Below are 12388 nucleotides of genomic sequence, written 5' to 3' on the forward strand. Positions count from 1 at the left end.
AAATGTAGTAGTATAATAATCAACCGAGTTTTTACATCAACAGGTCTGTCACTTACGTGTGGTGCCCATGCGTGAGGTCCCACACTTCAGTGAGCACACGTCACGTGCAATAGGTACGCAAACTCCCAGCCATTTTCTTTGTCAAGAGAAGACGCATCAGGATGCGTATCGGAAGTATGTGGGTCCTTCTGGATCCTTCGGTTGTCCCTCTCACAAAAAACAAATCTCTCTCATTCTCGGCCTCGCTCGACTCGCTCGCTCGCTCGCTCTCGCTCCGCTCACCGACAAACCCCGCACAAAAGTCAACATCATCACACGAAAAGGGAGACACCATAATTCTCTCCCTTCTTCTCTCCTTCCGAGTGATCCCTCTTCCTCCGAGTTTCACTCGACGGGCAAACACACATGTGCTGCATAGTAATAATAAAAAAGTAGAAAAATCGACCTACGAATCTATGATTAAATATGTTAAACTAGGGTTTTGCCCACTACTACAGATCAAGTTCAAAAATATCCAACTACTACTTCAATTTTGGGCTACTAATATAAAACTAAAATAAGTTGAACTAGTATTCCTCTAAAAAATCATTTTGGTATGCATTGTTTGATACTTTTCATAGCTATAGTGCATCACAAATTTATGATTTCATGCTTTGCTTTGCCAATTTCGATTTTTTCTAACCACCTTCTCTTTGATTTCAAATTTAGGTCAAACTATCGATGCTTACTATATGACATAATAATACTATGTACTTTGGTTTTCATTTTTTTTTGATTTTTTCTGAATTTTTATGCCCATTTGATCTTGGTCAAATCCTAGGCTTAACCAATATTTAAACAAGTTTAAAACATGAAAATAAAAGGTAAGCCCGACTCGGATCCTTTAGTCACTCTAAAATGAAGCTTTTGGGGGGTTCTTGAAATTCCAAGTTTGAAACCCAAAACCACGTACTTCTCTTCATGCTTGACTACATAAGACATACTAAGTTTAGGGTTAGGGGTAGATACATGATTTTTCTTGTTTGAATATATCTAGACCTTGTTTATATCAACTTTAATGCTAACTATATGACATAAGAAAACCATGTGCTTTGGTTTTTAATTTTTCTGATTTTTTATTTTGATGCACATTTGAATCTTTGTCAAATCCTAGGTTTGACCAAGATTTAAACAAGTATAAAACATGAAAATGAAAAGGGAAGCCTGTATCCTTCTTAGTCACTCTAAAATGAAGTTTTTGGGATGTTCTTGAAATTTTCATGTTTGAAACCCAAAACCACTTCTCTTCATGCTTGACTTCATAAGATAGAGTTTAGGGGCTAGGGGATAGATACATGATTTGCCTAGGTTTGAATATGCATGTCCAAACCTTGTTTATCAACTTGAATGCTTACTATATGACATAAGAAGACTATATGCTTTTTTTCATTTTTCTGATTTTTTAAAATTTTTATGCCCATTTGAATCTTTTGGTCAAATCCTTGGTTTAATTTGACACGGATTAATTTAAACAAGTTTAAAATATGAAAATGAAAAGGTGGTAAGCAGGCATGGATCCTTCTTATATATATTAGTCACTCTAAAATGAAGCTTTTGGGAGGTTTTTGAAATTTCCATGTTTGAAACCCAAAACCACTTCTCTTCATGCATGTTGTTGACTTCATAAGATAGAGTTTAGGGGTTAGGGGTATAGATACATGATTTGTCTTGTTTGAATATGTGTCAAGACCTTGTTTATCAACTTTAATGCTTACTATATGACATAAGAACACTATGTGCTTTAATTTGGTTTTTAATTTTTATATTTTTTTTGAATTTTGATGCACATTTTGAATCTTGGTCAAATCCTAGGTTTGAACGAGATTTGAACAAGTTTAAAACAATAAAATAAAAGGTAAGCCCGCCAGACTGGATCCTTCTTAGTCACTCTATAATGAAGCTTTTAGGGGGGTTGTTGAAAATGTAAGCATGTATCCTTCTTAGTACGTCACACCACATGAAGCTTTTGGGAGGGTTTTTGAAATGTCCATGTTTGAAACCCAAAACGACTTCTCTTCGTGCTTGACTTCATAATTAAGACAAAGTTTAGGGTTAGGGGTAGAGATACATGATTTTTCTGGTTTGAATATGTCTAGACTTTGTTTATCAACTTGAGTGCTTACTATATCAAGTTGTGTCTGAGTCGAGTCAATGTTGAGTCGTTGAGTCACCTAGTATTATTATTATGGTGGTGTACTTGTGTTCATGTACTTTATTCAGACAGGTATTGTTGTATTGGTGAAGGAGACATGCATCATCCATTTTTGGTGGGGTTAATTGGTTCTAGGGTTAATTGGTTCTATGCCACTCCTCAATTCACAAGTTGTGTTTATGCCATTCCAAAAACTGAAGTTGTGTTTATGCCACTCTCAATTCACAATACCCCCTTCTATGCCATTTTCAACAATACAACATGAAAACGGTTCAATAAATAGTCGTATTTCAGTTTATACTTTCGTATTGACCAAAATAAACCTGTGTTCAGATTTGGAGCGACTTTTGGGTGTTTCGGGCACACAAGAAATCCAAAATTTTCAAATTCTGGCGAAAATTAGAACTTCTCGAGAAAAATCTAATTTTTTTATAGGAAATCAAAAACAACTTGAAAGCAGTATACTATTTTAATTTGAGCCATTTATGTGCAGATTTGCATAAAAAGGCTGACATTTTCTGTTCTGTCTAGAAATTGGTAAAATTTTGTCCAAAAAATCAAACTTCTTCGAAAAATATGATAATTTTACAGAATGTCAAGAACACTAATATGAGTCATCCAAGTATTTAAGTTACCTTGTTTTTTTGAATTGTAATTCATACCCTTCCTCCCAATTTTTATGCCCATTTGAATCTTGGTCAAATCCTAAGTTTGACCAAGATTTGAACAAGTTTAAAACATGAAAATGAAAAGGTGAGCATGAATCCTTCTTAGTCACTCTAAAATGAGAAGCTTTTGGGAGTTTTTTGAAATTTCCATGTTTGAAACCCAAAACCACTTCTCTGCATGCTTGACTTCATAAGACAGAGTTTAGGGTTGGGGGTAGATACATGATTTGTCTGGTTTGTTGTTTAGACCTTGTTTATCAACTTGAATGCTTACTATATGACATAATAATACTATGTGCTTTGATTTTCATTTTTTTGATTTTTTTCTGAATTTTTATGCCCATTTGATCTTGGTCAAATCATAGGTTTAACCAATATTTAAACAAGTTTATAACATGAAAATGAAAAGGTAAGCATGCATCCTTCTTAGTCACTCCAAAATGAAAGCTTACATATACTCTTGGAATACTGTTTTGGGTGATTTGTCATTCAAAAATTTGGTATCATTCGGATCGGAGGAAGTATAGTTGGAGATGAATGGCCCACCAAGTCTCTGCCTCGAAGTTTGCTCTTTGACCAGATAAGTATTACTACTCGCGAGGTGCTGATGAGACGGGGAGGCCAAATTTAAGGACTAACCTTTGCTCTTGCCGTCTTCCTCAGTTCACCACTTTGTTTACCTCTTGGAATACTACTTCGCCACCATGACCGGGAGCAAGTCTCGCCACAGAAGGGCTCGTGCGGCTGCGGCGAAGCTGAGGGAATCCGGCAATGCCGTCCTGTCTTTCTTTGTCGAGGTGCCTTCTGCGCAAGAGTCTTCAAGGGCGTCGCAGCCCGCGACTGCCACCTTCAGGCGATCCTCCGTTCTTGCGCATCTTTCTATGTCTTTCACAACTTATCATCCCCTCCTTTTCTTACCTTCTCTCAATCGTATATTCAGGTCGGGCGGCCTTAGTTTTCCCGCAGCCCTCCTGCCTGCGGAAACATCTTCCACGGAGCCAAGTTCTCAAAGCAGCGAGGTATAGACATTCATGCAAATTGGGATTCCCATTTTCTCTTTCTTGGTACTTCTCTGGGTACACTTCTGATTTTGTGCTCCATCCCCATCTGATAGAAGCCCCGCTACAAGATCGGGCCCATTTTAGAAATGGTTATGGGCGATTTCTGCGTCGAGACGGCGGACAGAAGCGCCCTCGCCGATGAGTGCATGAGACTTTATTCTGAGCTCGCCACTGAGAAGATCCGGATTCGCATTCTCGACGATATCGCCATGAAATCGTTCACTGCGAGTAATGAGATCCAGCGGCGGAGCCTCGGCCAGGCGGAGACCATGGACAAACTCGCCGGACTGATCCTGAACCTCATGATTAGGACGGACAAACTAGAGGCCGAGCTGTCACAGGTTAAGGCTCTCAACTCCGAGCTGAAGCGTCAAGCAGGCTCAAGGTAGATCTTGACCAGGTCACTGTGTACCACTAGCTGCAATCCTTGATGACTGCTGTGTCACACAGCTTCCGAGTTTACGAAGGTTAATTTTCGAAATTTTGTTCGTAAAATTGGCTGTGGAAATGTAAACAAACTAGTACTCTTACTTTATTATATTAGTACTTGTGTCAATGTAGTAGTTGTGTACGAGTCGAGTCAATGTTTAGTCGTTGAGTCACCTAGTATTATTATTATGGTGGTGTACTTGTGTTCATGTACTTGTTTGAGGCAGGTATTGCTGTTTTGGTGAAGGAGACATGCATCACCCATTTTTGGTGGGGTTAATTGGTTCTAGGATTAATTGGTTCTATGCCACTCCTCAGTTCACAAGTTGTGTTTATGCCATTCCAAAAACTGAAGTTGTGTTTATGCCACTCTCAATTCTCAATACCCCCTTCTATGCCATTTTCAACAATACAACATGAAAACGGTTCAATAAATAGTCGTATTTCAGTTTATACTTTCGTATTGACCAAAATAATCCTGTGTTCAGATTTGGAGCGACTTTTGGGTGTTTCGGGCACACAAGAAATCCAAAATTTTCAAATTACGCAAAAATTAGAACTTCTCAGGAAAATCTATTTTTATAGGAAATCAAAAACAACTGAAACGAGTATCTTTGTTTTAATTTGAGCCACTTATGTGCAGATTTGCATAAAAAGACTGACATTTTTGTTAAATGTCTAGAAATTGGTAAAATTTTGTCCAAAAAAACAAACTTCGAAAAATCTGATAATTTTACAGAATGTCAAGAACACTAATATGAGTCTACTATTCTAATATGAGCCATTTACGGGGCACATATGATCCATTAAACATAGGTGCAAAGTACGGTCCAGTTATCTCGAGAGTATGTACAAAGCTGTAGTACAGAGAAGTCATTTTGGGTTTCAAGCATGGAAATTTCAAGAACATCCCAAAAAGCTTCATTTTAGAGTGAGTAAGAAGGATCCAGGCTTACCTTTTCATTTTCATGTTTTAAACTTGTTTAAATCTTGGTCAAACCTAGGATTTGACCAAGATTCAAATAAATGAAAATTAAAAAAATCATAAAAATGAAAAACCAAAGTACATAGTCTTCTTATGTCATATAGTAAGCATTCAAGTTGATAAACAAGGTCTAGACATATTCAAACCATACAAATCATGTATCTACCCCTAACCCTAAACTCTGTCTTATGAAGTCAAGCATGAAGAGAAGTGGTTTTGGGTTTCAAACATGGAAATTTCAAAAACCTCTTAAAAATTCATTTTAGAGTGACTAAGAAGGATATGATGCAGGCTTCCCTTTTCATTTTCTTGTCTTAAACTTGTTTAAATCTTGGTCAAAACTAAGATTTGACCAAAAGATTCAAACGGGCATAAAATTCAAAAAAAATCAGAAAAATGAAAAACAAAAGCATATAGTCTTCTTATGTCATATAGTAAGCATTCAAGTTGATAAACAAGGTCTAGACATATTCAAACCAGAAAAATCATGTATATATCTACCCCTAACCCTAAACTCTGTCTTATGAAGAGAAGTGATTTTGGGTTTCAAACATGGAAATTTCAAGAACCTCCCAAAAGCTTCACTTTAGAGTGTGACTAAGAAGGATCCAGGCTTACCTTTTCACTTTCATGTTCTAAACTTGTTTAAATCCTAGTCAAACCTAGGATTTCACAAAGATTCAAATATATGGGTATAAAATACAAAAAAATAGAAAAATGAAAAACGAAAGCACATAGTCTTCTTATGTCATATAGTAAGCATTAAAGTTGATAAACAAGGTCTAGACATATTCAAACTTTTCATTAAAGTTGATAAACAAGCTTCCCTTTTCATTTTCATGTCTTAAACTTGTTTAAATCTTGGTCAAACCTAAGATTTGACCAAAAGATTCAAACGGGCATAAAATTCAAAAAAAAATCAGAAAAATGAAAAACAAAAGCATTTAGTCTTCTTGTGTCATATAGTAAGCATTCAAGTTGATAAACAAGGTCTAGACATATTCAAACCAGAAAATCATGTATATATCTACCCATAACCCTAAACTCTGTCTTATGAAGTCAATCATGATGAGAAGTGGTTTTGTGTTTCAAACATGGATATTTCAAGAACCTCCCAAAAGCTTCATTTTAGAGTGTGACTAAGAAGGATCCAGGCTTACCTTTTTCATTTTCATGTACTAAACTTGTTTAAATCCTGGTCAAACCCAGGATTTCACAAAGATTCAAATATATGTGTATAAAATATAAAAAATAGAAAAATGAAAACCAAAGCACATAGTCTACTTATGTCACATAGTAAGCATTCAAGTTGATAAACAAGGTCTAGACATATTCAAACCAGAAAAATCATGTATATATCTACCCCTAACCCTAAACTCTGTCTTATGAAGTTAATCATGAAGAGAAGTGGTTTTGGGTTTCAAACATTGGAATTCCAAGAACCTCCCAAAAGCTTCATTTTAGAGTGTGACTAAGAAGGATGATTCAGGCTTACCTTTTCATTTTCATGTTCTAAACTTGTTTAAATCCTGGTCAAAACTAGGATTTCACAAAGATTCAAATATATGGGTATAAAATTCAAAAAAATAGAAAAATGAAAAACCAAAGCACATAGTCTTCTTATGTCATATAGCAAGCATTAAAGTTGATAAACAAGGTCTAGACATATTCAACCTAGACAAATCATGTATCTACCCCCTAACCCCTAAACTCTATCTTACGAAGCCAAGCATGAAGAGAAGTGGTTTTGGGTTTCAAACATGGAAATTTCAAAAACCTCTTACAAAATTCATTTTAGAGTGACTAATTAAGAAGGATGCATGCTCCCCTTTTCATTTTCATGTCTTAAACTTGTTTAATTCTTGGTCAAACCTAAGATTTGACCAAAAGATTCAAACGGGCATAAAAAAATCAGAAAAATGAAAACCAAAGCACATAGTTTTCTTATGTCATATAGTAAGCATTCAAGTTGATAAACAAGGTCTAGACATATTCAAACCAGAAAATCATGTATATATCTACCCTAACCCTAAACTCTGTCTTATGAAGTCAATCATGAAGAGAAGTGGTTTTGGGTTTCAAACATGGAAATTTCAAGAACCTCCCAAAAGCTTCATTTTAGAGTGACTAAGAAGGATACAGGCTTACCTTTTCATTTTCATGTTTTAAACTTGTTTAAATCCTGGTCAAACCTAGGATTTGACAAAGATTCAAATATATGGGCATAAAATTCAAAAAAATAGAAAAATGAAAAACCAAAGCACATAGTCTTCTTATGTCATATAGTAAGCATTAAAGTTGATAAACAAGGTCTAGACATAAGCAAACTAGACAAATCATGTATCTACCCCCTAACCCCTAAACTCTGTCTTATGAAGTCAAGCATGAAGAGAAGTCGTTTTGGGTTTCAAACATGGAAATTTCAAGAACATCCCAAAAGCTTTATTTTAGAGTGACTAAGAAGGATCCATGATTACCTTTTCATTTTCATGTTTTAAACTTGTTTAATCTTGGTCAAACCTAGGATTTGACCAAGATTCAAATGGGCACAAAATTTAAAAAATCAGAAAAATGAAAAACCAAAGTACATAGTATTCTTATGTCATGTAGTAAGCATTCAAGTTGATAAAATGGTTCATGCCGGCGTCTTAGCTCCTAAAAAAAATTATACACCAATTGATGTGACGAATTGATGATTTACTCTAGTCTGCTTCTAGACCATGCGGCTAGCGAGTATTCATATGTACTGCATGGAGCCCCCAACTTTTGACTTCCCGTGTCGGAAAAGGCCTGTTTAATAATGTGGGGCAGTGAGGTATCCCGAAGTATCTAGAGGGTTTCAGTGTTTCAGGCTTTCAGCATCGCCGGTCAAAGGGAAGGATGGGTGACGAATCCGTGCATTCACAGCCGTTAGATCTGAAGAGTCCTTGTATGATGAGCGGTAGATAGCACCTCTAAGCTGCAAATCAACGACTTCAATTACTTCAAATGAGCATTGGCGGAAGGTGACAGTGAGTGAAAAAATTCAAATTCAAAAACTCATGTATAGAATAGAAAAAAAATAAAAAACATGTAGATAGAATAGAGGTATAGATAGATTAGCCCAAAAAGAAGAAGAGGACGGGGAAATTTGAACGCTCGCCTTTAACTCAATGAGACACCTCCCTCGCGCACCTAAACTTTCGAACGCGCGCCCAATATTTCGAACGCTCGCCTTTAACTCAGCACCCAGCCCACCTTGTTCTTCTCTAGACACCTCCTTCGGCACCCTGTTCTTCTCTAGACACACCCTCGGTGAACCAGGCCGCGCACCAAAACTTCCCCACGATTTCTATCAGCCGCGTCAGCCGGCGGCTAGTGGCGCCGTTCTTCTCCAGCCGCACCGGCGGCGCGGTCAGCTGGTAGATCCTCACGGTATGCATGCTATCTTCGAGGCCTGGGCAAGTACGATTCATTATAGCTCAATCGAAGTCGATCGCCGTCGCCCAGCCCTTATAAGTTCGTTAGTTCGTTCGAATCGATCGGTTGATATTGTTTTCCTCTCGATGTGTTTGTTTGACATTGTTTTCCGCTTTACCTATTTGCTCGAATTCGTTAAATGCTTGTACCTTGTTTGTTTGTAAGGCAAAGAGGAAATCATATCATGGCTTATCATCATGGGTATAACCTTTTTAGCTAGATTTTGCTGTTTGGGATCTATGATCCTTTTAGTTGCTGCTCTCCAGTAACATTTTCCCTCTTTTTTATTACAGTGAAAAATACACAGCGAGGAAACCACTGTCCAGCCTAAAAAAAATAGACCTCAGTTGGTTTGCTGAAATCGGCTCAAATTACGTGGCATGTAGTTCGATAGTTTTCTATGCGACCGGTTTGCTCAGATATGTTGGTGTACCTTCATACGCAACCTTGTTGGGCAAGTATGGACACAGCTTGATGACTTTCAGGTCAAAATTCCAGCGGTTGAGTGATTTTTGGTTGGATCCATTACAGTGCGGTCGCTCGGCTTTTGATGGCTGTTATTGAGACAAAGTGAAGGCTGGCCTTTTGACGCAGCTCCGGTGGCGTTCAGGTCAAAAGCCCGCGTTGACTTTGGTTCAATATCAGCCATCCAAAGCCAATCGAACACACATGAATGTATCAACCAAAAATCACTCTACAATAAGTCGTTTCAGGACTAAAACAATGTTTATTCCCAAACTATTTTTTGAATCCGACCAATCTTTCCCGGAATGCGAGAAGAAATATATAAGATTCTTTGGAATGTTGTTCTTTTTCTTGGACAGTTTGAATTTTAAGTTTAAAGTTGGTTGTAAAACATAAAATGAGGTTTATTGATAAACAATATGGCTGAATCTGATGAAACTCCCCCAGAATGCATAACCCGGCATATAAGATTTACTGGATTTTTGTTTCAAAAACTTCTAGGCAGTACGAATTTTAAGTTTAAAATTTTCTCGTGAAACTTAAAATGGTAAATTTTGGATCCATTCTCGTGCGTTCGATTGGCTTTTGATGGCTGTTATTGAAACAAGTGTTAATTGGTTCTATGCCACTCCTCAATTCACAAGTTGTGTTTATGCCATTACAAAAACTGAAGTTGTGTTTATGCCACTCTCATTCTCAATATCCCCTTCTATTTATGCCATTTTCAATACTCCACTATAATAAATATAGCATATCTATGATAGTACTCTATGATACCACCCACTATGCACCCATGTTCCAAACACCACTCCCACTGACTGTACCTTATTGTATCGAGCGATAAGCTTGATGAGCAACCCAAACAAACAAAAAAAGACTGTACCTTATTGTACTTGCTCTTACCCATATCTTCTCTTTCTCTTTCATCGCGAGTGCAGCTAATTCAGTTAGTCTTCCAATGAATATTAATATTTTGTCTCAATGATGTCATGTTTCGACTAACAATTAGCACTTTTGAATTCTTAGATTGCTTTTTCACACGATGCACTTCTTTTAATTTATTTTACCACATTTGAATGTGAACCTTGACCAAATAAATAGGACAACAATATCACGATCATATAATACATAAGCAGCATTGTTAGAATCGTGTTGGAAAATACTTTCTAATGATACCAGTTTTATATCAATTTTTTTATATACTTCATCCTGAAAAATATGTTTCAACTTCATCAAAACTTGCATGTATCTGCAAACTAAACTCATCTAAATACATGTATATCTACATAAAATTGAAACATCATTTTTAAATAGAGAGATATAGATTAATATTTTTTCGAAGATAAAATACGAAAAACAAGGGTGCATTGTTTATTGAAATGGAGTGAGTAGTATATATAAAATCATTTTAGTTGCCAATGATCATGTTGAGGGCCTCTATTTCTTGTTTTGCTCAGGCCCTCCGTATTCTCAGGTACGGCCCTGGTGGTCTATGAACCTGTATGTAATCTTATTACTTTTGGCTTCTTTGCACTGCTAATAGATCGGCGGAATTATGGCAAAAAAGAAGAAAGAATGTGTTGGTATTGTATTGCTTTCGATAGATATGTTCGCCCTCCCCCAAGCATTCTGAGATGGCACAAGAGATTCAAGGATGAAATTGCTCTCCTTGTTCATAAGGCAAAGAGGAAATCATATCATGGGTAGAACATTTTATATATATTTTGCTGTTTGGGATCTATGATCCTTTTAGTTCTTTGCTCTCCGGCAACTTTTGTACATATTTCCCTCTTTTTATTAATAAAAAAATACAAAGTGGGGAAACCCGATGGTCAGCCTAAAAAAATCTGTTCGCTAGGTAGCCGTAGATTTGCACTCGGTTCGTTTGCTGAAATCGGCTCAAATAATGTAGCATTTATAGTTTTATATTCGACTGTTTGCTCAGGTATGTTTGCTTACATTCATAGGTGACCTGTTTGTTGAAATAGCTTATCGCTTCTCGACCATCTATCTCCTCAACGAGATGGACAAAACTTGGATATTATTTCACTCATTAAACACACCAACATATTTGAGTGGTATTGAAGACTTCATGAAGCACGTTAGTGATTTCTTGTGGCGACAAGACAAAGGAAGTGATTTGTCCATGCCGCGTATGTTTGAATATTGGGTCCAAGCCTCAACATGTAGTCTCGAGATCATTTATTCGTTTATGGGATGGACCAGACATATATCGGTGGATTAACCATGGTGAACACTATGATCAGCCTGACATTATTGATCCTCTTTATTACGATGGTTATCGGCTGAAGATCTCGTCCGGGATGAGGCTACGCTAATTTGTTACGGGATCTGTATCCATATGCAAGCCAACAGCCCCATGGTTATCACAAAAGCCTCTTTTCCATGACACGATAGAAGATGCTAAGCGCTTAGTGGCCCCTGGTTCTGTTGTGTCAAGATTCGAATTAATTGTGAAATTACTTCATGACAAGTCATACCAGGGGATTACCAATAAAGCGTTCAATGCGATTGCGAAGACATACAGCGATGCACTCACAGGGCTGGACTGCCAAAATCCTTTTATGAGGTGAAGCGGTACATCAAGATCTTGGGACTTGGATATGAGAAGATTGATTTTTGCAAAAATAGCGTACCTTTGTTTTGGATGGAGTATAATGACCTCGATGAATGTCCGGTATGTAAGGAATCAAGATGGAAACATGATGGAGCTGGTGGTAAGAAAAAGATTCCTTGGAAGGTTCTGGGATACTTTCCACTTGTACAAAGATTGCAGAGGTTGTTTGCTTCAGAACAAACATCTCGGGAAACAAGATGGCACAAAGAGATTCTCACGCCCGACCCTGATTTCCTGAGGCATCCTGCGATGTCGATGAATGGAAGCAATTCGGCTGGATCATCCAGTTTTTGCTGCAGATCCAAGGAACACGAGACTTGGCCTTGCTACTGAGATGGATTCAACCCATTTGGCAACATGAGCAACTCGTATAGCATGTGGCCGGTACTAGTTACACCTTACAACCAGGCTCCCTGGACATGCACCCGATCGGTCGAGCTGTATGATGGCCTTACTCATCCCGGTCCCAAATCTCACGGGAAGGATTTTGAT

The sequence above is a fragment of the Lolium perenne genome, chromosome 4 (assembly GCF_019359855.2).
Source record: "Lolium perenne isolate Kyuss_39 chromosome 4, Kyuss_2.0, whole genome shotgun sequence".
NCBI lineage: Eukaryota > Viridiplantae > Streptophyta > Magnoliopsida > Poales > Poaceae > Lolium > Lolium perenne.